Here is a 10,614-nt window from a genome sequence, read left to right as displayed (position 1 = left end):
TCATTGCGTTGTACAGCACAGAAGCAGACCCTTAGTCCAACTCGTCCATGCTGACCAAATATCCTAAACTAATCTAGACCCATTTGCTACCCTTTGGCCCATGTCCCTCTAAACACTTCCTATTCGTCCAGATGCCTTTTAAGTGTTGTAATTTTATACCCTCTACCACTTCCTCTGGGAGCTCATTCCATATATGCACTGCCTTCTGAATGAAAATGTTGCCCCTCAAGTTCCTTTAAATGTTTCTCCTCTCACCTTATACCTCTGCTGTCTGCCTTGGGGAAAGGATCTTAACTATTTACCCTATCCATACCCCTCAAGATTCTATAAACCTCAATAAGTTGCCACTCAGCTTCTGATGCTCTGAAGAACATATCCCCACATGTTCAGTCTCTCCCTAGGCTCAAACTCTCAAACTTTGGCAACATCCTTGAAAATCTTTTCTGGCCCTTTCAAATTTAACAACATCTTTCCTATAGCACGGAGACCAGAATCGAATGCTGTATTCCAAAAGTGGCCTAACCAATGTCCTGTATAACTGCTGCATTGCATCCCAACCCCGACATTCATGACTCTTTGTCAGAACTGAGAACTTCAAACTCTTCCAAAGAGTCATATAAAACTGGAAACATTAACTCTGTTTCTCTTGACGTATGTGCTGACAGATCTGCTGAATTTCTCCTGGACTTTCTGTTTGTATTTTATATTTAGAACAATGCTGCCCTTCTTTGAATCTGGTCTTAGCTCTTATCAATGCAATATTATTTTAAACTGCATGCAATTCACCAATTTTAATTGCATTCATTCATAAGCATGCACTGTAACCCCAGTTTACACTATTTCCTCTTATGATGAGCCTATCTAAGACTTTATTATTTCCTACTCTACTACTCTCTCAATGTGCTTGGTAGCCGTATCTTTTATTTCCTCCTGTTCACAGATCCTCACTGAATTAGTTTAAACTATCGTCCATTGTATCACACCTGAAGGATATCGATCCTGGCTCTGGTTAGGTGTAAACTATCTGTCTCATAGAGTTCCACCTCCCCCAGAACTGATCCCATTATTGCAAGAATTCACAGTCCTTCCTTCACTGTAAATTCTCCAGCCATGCACTCATTGGCTGTATCTCCTAATTCATCACTAAATTGTATGTAATACCAGGAGTAATCCGAAGATTACTACTTTTGCAATGTTAATGGCTAATTTTCTACCTAATTCCTAAAGTCTGACTGCAGGTGTTCTGAAAGAGAGGAAGATACTGTTTTGAATAGGAGAACCTTGCAGTACATGATGTCCCATCGCTATCAAGGACAGAATCTATTTGGCTAAAGTGAAGGACTAAATAACATGTGATTACATTGCGGTGTGTAGCGTATCAGTGTTAACTCATGGGAATGATGCGGAGAGCAAATTTGTAACAAAATCACAGAGAAGTGCAAGGATTATTGGAGTCTTTAATTATCTGACTATAGACTGGGATAGTAATAGTGGGAAGTGCAGAGAGGAAATGATTTCCTGGGATGTCCTTGAAATGCCAGGACATCTGGGATGTTCGGGAGTGCAACTTGGGACCAAATGCAGCAGAGGCCAAGGAATTGGGAGTAGGGGATCACATTCTTGCAGGAAGGTGGGTGAGAGGAGGTGTAGACATCCTCATATTTTAAGGACCACACCTTCACCCCTTCAGTGGTCGAAAATGCTGTCGACCGCATCACTTACATTTCCCGCAAATTTCCCTCATAATCCCTACCCGCAACAAAAACAAAGGCAGAATACCCCCTGTCGCCACATATCACCCCACTAACCTCCGGATTCAACATATCATTCTCCACCACTTCCGCCATCTGCAATCTGACCCCACAACAAAAGATATATTATCCTCCCCACAACGTGGTCTATCGCATCCACTGCTCCTGATGTGGCCTCCTCTACATCAGTGAGACCAAGCAGAGGCTTGGAGGTTGCTTTGTAGAGCACGTGCACTCAGTTCACAACAATGATACCCCCTTCCAGTCATGAACCATTTCAACTGACCCTCCTACCCCCTGGATGACATGTCCATCCTGGGCCTCCTCCGGTGTCACAATGACGCTACCTGGAAGCTGGAGGAGCAGCACCTCCTCCATCCCCGCCTCCTTGACCTGTCTGTCTTCTCCCCCACCCAACCACCCCCCCCACCTCACTGACCAATCCCCACCACTCCCTCCCTATCACCATCCCACCTACCTTCCCCAGCCCCATCCCTCCTCTCCCTATTTGTTTCAGAGGTCCCTTCTGCCTCCCTCATTTCGGAAGAAGGGTCCTGACTGGAAACATCAGTTTTCCTGCTCCTCTGATGCTGCCTGGTCTGCTGTGTTCCTCCAGCTCCACACCTTGTTATTTCTGACTCCAGCATCAGCAGTTGTTATTACCTCCAATTATAGAAGATAGACGGCTTCACATTTTGGTCCTATGTCCTATCTGGAGTCTTTATTAATACATCTGAAAAAATGACATATCCACCCGAAATATTTTTCTGACTTTGTCTTCTACAGATGCTTGTAAACCTGTTATACATTATGCTTCAGCATTTGCAACACTCTGTTAAGTTACTTGACTAAGATTTTAGCCAGGTCATTAATAAAATGTTGCCTGCCCAATTATCATAATGAGCTACCTGATTCAATATTGTCTTTTAAAGAACGAAATACATCATTTTAGATGGTGTGACCTGCATGTGACTGCAGACCCACAATGACATGGTTGACTCTTGTCTGCCCTGTGAAATGAGCTAGCAAATCAGTCATTTCAAGGAAAATTAGGAAGGGGCAACAAATGCAAGCTTTACCAGTGATGCTGACATCCCACAGGACGAATTAAGATAAAAACATATGGGGATGCTGAAGCAGGGAGACCTAAGTGTATACCTAGGTGTATGCTGAAATCAGTGAAGGTGACAGCACAAGTTGAGGGAACAGTTAATGAAGCATAGGGCATCCCTGACCTTTATCTCAGGATCACAGAGCACAAATGTAAGGAAATTATTTTAAATCTTCACAAAACAATGGTTTTTCCTCAACTGAAGTATTATGTCCAGGCCTGGGCACCATAGCTTGAGCAGTGTGTGAAAGCATTAGTGAGGCTGTAGACAAGAACCACGAGAATGGTTCCAGGGATGAGGAAGTTCTGTTTCATTGAAAGATTTTTACTTTGGAGAAAAGATCGTTGCAAGGAAATTTAATCCGGGTGTTTAAAATCATGAGGGGCCATGCTAGAATAGATAAGAAAAACCTTGCCCACTTGTGGAAAGATCAAGAACCAAGGGACACAGACTTAACATAATTGATAAAATATTTTGTATTAATGTGGAAGTTGACATTTGGAGAAACATTTGCACACAGTGAATAGTTAGGATCTGGAATGCCCTGGCAAGAGTTCAATAGAGGCAGAGTTAATTGAGTTGTTCAAAAGAAAATTCGATCATTATCTGAAAAGGAAACATTTGCCAGTCCCAGCGGAAAAGACAAGGCAGTGGCAGCAGGTGATTTGCTCCTTCAGAGGGTCAGCACAAATTGCTTCCCTCTATGCTGTAGCTATTCTATGATGGTACTGTTCATCAATTTTCACAAAGGACCGCAACTTTCCCCCCGCAGTGGTCGAGAACGCCCTTGAGCGCGTCTCCTGCATTTCCCGCAACACATCCCTCACAACCCGCCCACGCCACAACCGCCCCCAGAGGATCCCCCTCATTCTCACATACCACCCCACCAACCTCTGGATACAACGCATCATCCTCCGACACTTCCGCCATCTACAATCTGACCCCACCACACAAGCTATTTTTCCATTCCCACCCTTGTCTGCCTTGCGGAGAGACCACTCTCTCCGTGACTCCCTTGTCCGCTCCACACTCCCCTCCAACCCCACCACACCCGGCACCTTCCCCTGCAACCGCAGGAAGTGCTACACTTGCCCCCACACCTCCTCCCTCACCCCCGTCCCAGGCCCCAAGATGACCTTCCATATCAAGCAGATGTTCACCTGCACATCTGCCAATGTGGTATATTGTATCCATTGCACCCGGTGTGGCTTCCTCTACATTGGGGAAACCAAGCGGAAGCTTGGGGACCACTTTGCAGACCACCTCCGCTCGGTTCGCAACAAACAACTGCACCTCCCAGTTGCGAACCATTTCAACTCCCCCTCCCATTCCTCAGACAACATGTCCATCATGGGCCTCCTGCAGTGCCACAATGATGCCACCCGAAGGTTGCCGGAACAGCAACTCATATTCCGCTTGGGAACCCTGCAGCCCAATGGTATCAATGTGGACTTCACAAGCTTCAAAATCTCCCCTCCCCCCACTGCATCCCAAAACCAGCCCAGCCTGTCTCCGCTTCCCTAACCTGTTCTTCCTCTCACCCATCCCTACCTCCCACCCCAAGCCGCACCTCCATTTCCTACCTACCACCTCATCCCGCCTCCTTGACCTGTCCATCTTCCCTGGACTGACTTATCCCCTACCTACCTCCTCACCTATACTCTCCTCTCTACCCATCTTGTTTTCTCTCCATCTTCAGTCGGCCTCTCCCTCTCTCCCTATTTATACCAGTGCCCTCTCCCAATCCCCTCTCTGATGAAGGGTCTAGGCCTGAAACATCAGCTTTTGTGCTCCTGTGATGCTGCTTGGCCTGCTGTGTTCATCCAGCTTCACACTGTGTTATCTAGGACATTGGCTTGGACACTTTTGAAGCATTGCATGCAATTCTGGTATCCCTTCTTTTGGAAGGATACTGCGAAACTTGAAAGGGTTCAGAAAAAATTTCTGAGGGTGTTGCCAGGGTTGCAAAGTTTGAGCTATATGGAGAGACTGAATGGACTAGGGCTATTTTCCCTGGAGCGCTCGGGGCTGAGGGGTGACCTTATAGATATTTATAAAATTGTGATGGGGATGGATAGGGCAAATTTGCAAGGGATGTCCAAAACTAGGGGACATACGCTCAGGGTGAGTGGGGAAAGATATGATAGGGACACAAGGGGCAACGTTTTCATGCAGAGGGTGGTGTGTGTCTGGAATGAGCTTCCAAATGAAGTGGTCAATGCGGGCACAATTACAACATTTAAAAGACATCTGCAGGGGTATATGAATAGTAAGGGTTTAGAGGGCTGTGGGCCATATGTTGAAAAATGTGGCAAGATTTATCTAGGATATTTGGTCAATAAGGATAGGTTTGACTGAAGGGTCTGTTTCCGTGCTGTATATCTCTATGGCTCTAATAAATTGGTGGATCATTATAAAAATTTAAAAACTATCTTAATTTGGTGGTGAGTTTTTAAAAAAGAAAATTTGAGTTTTTTTCAGTAAGCTATTGGCTTCTGGTTGGGGAGAGAATTCAGAATGCAAGAGCAGAAACTGGGACTTTGTGCTGAACTCTAACAAAAAAGTTTTATATCCTGGAATGTCTTCAGCTGCCTCATTCAGTACATGGGCACATGTACAATAAACATTCATCTAAACAGTGCATTCAACCAGTTGTTACATTTTCCAGTGGCCTTTCCCATTCTACTTATAATAGTCACTTGTCTCAATTGACTAGCACCTTCAAGGTAAATATTTGACTTTAATATCCACTTTTGTTTGTCATCTTTGGGACTGATGGCCTCATTATTGATCATCAGAACTGAGCTGTTCTTTATCAGACAAGCTATCAACTGCTGCAGTCTGATCCTCAAAGCTATGCAACATCTTGTTATAATAAATAGCCAGAGTTCTTCAATACCTTCTATGTCCTTTAGAATCTGCAAATTTGTAATGCATACCAAACAACCTCAAATAGTAAATCTTAAAATTTGGCATTAATGCTGTATAGTTATCATTTTTATATCCTTTCCAATCTTCTCTGCTCTTTAACCACCTCACTTTTAGAATAACTTACGTCTTCTGTTTGAAACTGATCTTCAATGACCTTATAATATGCCTCAAACTTCGCTGAATTCTTTCTGAGGCTTTGGCTTTAACAAAACTTTTCTGCCCATATACAGGGAGTCAAACAATAGAAAAGTAATGTTAATTGCAGTCCCTTCCCAACCTGATCAATAAATTCTGGTTCAGTAAAAATTGGCATCTTAAGTTATTATTAGCACTTTTACAATCAAAGCTCCTGTGGTTTCATAGATAATGGGAACTGCAGATGCTGGAGATTCCAAGATAATAAAATGTGAGGCTGGATGAACACAGCAGGCCGAGCAGCATCTCAGGAGCACAAAAGCTGACGTTTCGGGCCTAGACCCTTCATCAGACATCAGTCTGATGAAGGGTCTAGGCCCGAAACGTCAGCTTTTGTGCTCCTGAGATGCTGCTCGGCCTGCTGTGTTCATCCAGCCTCACATTTTATTATCCTGTGGTTTCATATTTGGATTTGGCTTATTTTGCAATGGATACAATCTCATTTATTATATGCTGCGTGGAATTAGCACATTCTCCTTGTGTCTGCATAGGTTTCCCTCAGGTGCTCTCGTTTCCTCCCACAGTCCAAAGAAATGAAGGCTAGGTGGATTGGCCATGAGAAATGCAGGTTTTCAGAGATAGAGTAGGTGGGTTGGATCTGGGTGGGATGCTCTGTGAAGGGTGAGTGTGGACTTGATGGGCCAAATTACCTGCTTCCGAACTGTAGGAATTCTATGATTCTATGTGTGTGGCCTCTTTAAAGTTTCCAGTGTTCAGTTTACGAATGACCAGCACCTTTGCCTTTGCCTTAAAAACTCTTTGCCTTAAAAAAAACATTTGTTTATTACATGGTTATTGCTGAAAGTTATTTAAGTAAGAAGTGATAATTATCTAAAATACAGATACAAAGATTTAAAGTAAGAACAGATAAAACTATTACAAGAAAATGAAATCAAACTCTAAAGATATGGTTTGCTTGATGATTTTCTTTCTGAAGTGAATACTTCAAAACTTTAATTCAGAATTTAACACCTCTATTGATGTAATTGTTGAACATTTTGAGGCTTCCCCATAGACAGTTTGACCAAAACACATTCTAGGAACGAATCTTCTTTATTTGAGGGGTCTTCTAATTGAGATATATAACATGTCAAAGTGGATTGAAAACGTAGACTTAGAAAGAAAGTTTCCTTATGTGGGGCATTCGAGAATGAAAGGTCATAGTTTTTGACAAAAGGGTAGCAAATTTAAAAAGAGATGAGGAGAAATTTCCATTCTCATCGGGCCATGAATCTATGGAATTCACTATGTGAGAGTACAATGGATGCTGGGACGTTGAGTAAATTTAAGGAGGAGATAGGCATTTTTTACAAATTACTAATGTGTTGAAAGGTTATGGAGAGCAGGCAGAAAAGTAGAATTGAGGCTGAGATGAGATCACCATGATCAACCATGATCCTATTGAATGGCAGAGCAGGCTTAAGCGGCTGATTACCTATTGCTGCTCCTAGATCTTATGTTCTTATGTTTCGCTTTTAAAGGATGGCAGTTGTGGTTCTAGGTAGTTTGGTCCAGTATGGCATTCCTAGATACATTCCTCTGTCTCTCTGGGAAGCAGTCACGTCTTCAAAATGTTTCTCTCATGCTGTCTGCACAAAAGAGTTGGTTACAGCTAGACTTTTGTACAGTTCAAAACTTAAAAAGGATTTTTGTTTCAAAACTGTCAAAACACACTTCCTATTCGGCATTGGGTTAACCTAGGCCTGGAGCACAAACCCCAGCATTTATTCAAGGTAGTTAACTTTCTAACTCTCTCAGTCATTAGATTGGATTGTTCATTCTGTCAGGCTTTTGGTGACATGGAAAGTGTAATTCATACCTCCAGAAAACCCATATCAAGCCATTCAGATGGACAAAGCTGTCCATTCTGCTGAAATGAAGTAAAGATATGGAGCAGATATAGGTAATAGGGATGACTTGGCATTGATTTGTTAAGCTATGAAGGAAAACAGAGGAAACAAAATTTATTGTATGAGAAACAAAAGATTATAGGGAATTAACTCAGGTTTCTAAAATAATAAACAGGATCAATAATGTTGATCTATTTAAAGGAAAACAAGAACGGAATTTGTGGGTACCTTCATGAAAAGAGGTAACATTGAAATATATTCACATTATTCATTCCTGACAGACATTGCAGCACACAGTTAACTTTAAAAGTTCAAGTTATTAAAACATGATAAATGTACAAAGCAATCAAAGTGTCAAAACTGATTCATTCCAGTGAGACAATTGACAAACCACATCATAAAGTAAATGTTTGGGTTGATTAGTAAATTGGAACATGAAAACACCACCAAAGTTTCCCTTCAAATAGCACACCATCCTAATCTAGATATAAATCCTGATCTAGATATAAATTTCAAGATCTTGGAACCACTTACCCAGTAGTACCTTCACCACACAGACTGTGCACAGGTCAAGCAGATCACTCATCCCAACCTTTTCAAGGACAATTAGAAACTGCAACAAGTGCAGATGTGCCCACAATTCCTTGAATTAATAAAAAAAGACAACAATTGATTACAAACTATTTTGAGAGCCTTCCATCTCATTAGATCTTGTTTTTCACTGTCGCATCTGAGTGAACCCTGATTTAAGCATTATCTGTTGTGGCTCAGAAACTTCACTTGGCATAGCTGGAGGAACACAATGGATTCAGGGGCCTCTGCTTTCCCTGAGCCCATTTCTTGGCCAGCTGAGCTTTACATTTTTGCTCACATCTTCCATAGACCTTTTGAAAAGTCGGCTTGCAAATGTCATGGATGTTAGTGGCTGTCTCCCAGTTGCCAGAGTAACTATCCACAATGTTCATAGCTTAGTTGCCAGTGTCCTTGAAGTTTAGACACACAAAATCACATGTCACAGTGGCCAATTCACCATACAGGAATGCTCCGAATATGTTATATAGTTGTCATCCATTCAACGTATATGGCTAAGCCAGCATGAGTATCATTGGTTTGGTAATGAGTGCCTGGAAGAGGGCAGCAGAGTGGTGACACTGATTGGCTGATGTGGGTAAGATCTTCAGCAGTACAGTCACTGCTTCTAGAAAGTGGTTTGAGGAGGTGCTGTTGAAAAGTGACAGTGGAGGAATCTCTTGTGGTTGTCTCTCTCTGTAACATGTATACCATTTTGGATACTGTTCGGGGTTGGGCAAGGTGACCTATCAGGGGGCAGCAGCAGCAGCAGCTGTTGCTGCCAGACTGATGGTACCACCTCCAGTACCATGGCTGGGTCCGTTCTTAAGAAGGTAAAGACAAAGAACACTAGAGCAGTAGTTATAGGGGACAAGATAATAAAATGTGAGGCTGGATGAACACAGCAGGCCAAGCAGCATCTCAGGAGCACAAAAGCAGACGTTTCGGGCCTAGACCCTTCATCAGAGAGGGACACTTCAGTTAAGAAAGAGATGCCAGGATGGTATGTTGCCTCCCTGGTGCCAGGGTCCAGGATGTGTCTGAATGAGCAGAAAGCATTCTGAAGGGAGAATGTGAACGGTCAGAGGTAGTGGCACATACTGGTACTAATGACATGAGTACCATGAGTTATGAGGGCTAGCAGCAATAGTTCAGGGAGTTAGATGGAAAGTTAAAGAGCAGAACCTCCAAGGTTGAAATCACAGGATTGTTCCCTGTGACACAAGAAATAGGAGGATAGTACATCTCAACACATGGCTAAACAAATGGTGTAGGAAGGAGGGTTTCAGATATCTGGACCACTGGAATCTCTTCCAGGGCAGATGGGACCTGTACAAGAAGGACAGATTGCATCTAACCTGGAGGGAATCAAATATTCTAGCTGAGAGGTTTGCTGATATCATTGAGGAGGGTTTAAACTAGCGTGACAGGGAGTTGCGAACCAAAGCAAAGGTGAACTTATTGAATGGGAACTGGAGAGAAGGGCCAGTAAGACTCAGAGGAAGAGCAGGCAGGGAGTGGTTGCTGGTCAAAGTGGGTCTGGTGGACTGAAATGCATCTGTTTCAATGCAAGAAGTATAACAGGTAAGGCAGATGAACTTAGAGCTTGGATTAGCACTTGGAACTATGATGTTATTGCTATTACAGAGTCTTTGTTAAGGGAAGGACAGGGTTGGCAGCTTAATTTTCTAGGATACAGATGTTTCAGGCGGGGTAGAGGGGGATGTAAAAGGGGTGGGGCAGTTGCACTACTTGTCCAGGAGAATATCACAGCTGTACTGTGGAAGGACTATTCAGATGGCTCATACACAGTGAGGCAATATGGGTAGAGCTGAGGAACAGGAAGAGTGTAATCATAATGTTTACTACATTGGATTGGATAAGCACTGGCTGAAACATCCCACTGTACCACCATCTTGGAATACTACTGTCTACCACACAGAATTTGGGTGGAAGTTTGTATTCCAATTGAAAATACTGAGCTCAGGAAGATTTAAAAAAGTCAGGAAGACTCTCTAAATTTGAACTAAAATATAACATTTGACTGCATAACTCCCAAACGTGTTCTGCGATTAGAAGTTACTTGCCTGGAATTGCAAAACATGTAATTGGGAGCTAAGATAACAAGGTGCAGAGCCGGATGAACACAGCAGGCCAAACAGCGTCAGAGGAGCAGGAAGGCTGACATTTCGGGCCTAGACTCTT

This window comes from Stegostoma tigrinum, chromosome 13 (genome assembly GCF_030684315.1).
Source record: "Stegostoma tigrinum isolate sSteTig4 chromosome 13, sSteTig4.hap1, whole genome shotgun sequence".
NCBI lineage: Eukaryota > Metazoa > Chordata > Chondrichthyes > Orectolobiformes > Stegostomatidae > Stegostoma > Stegostoma tigrinum.
This window is presented reverse-complemented; position numbering follows the sequence as displayed.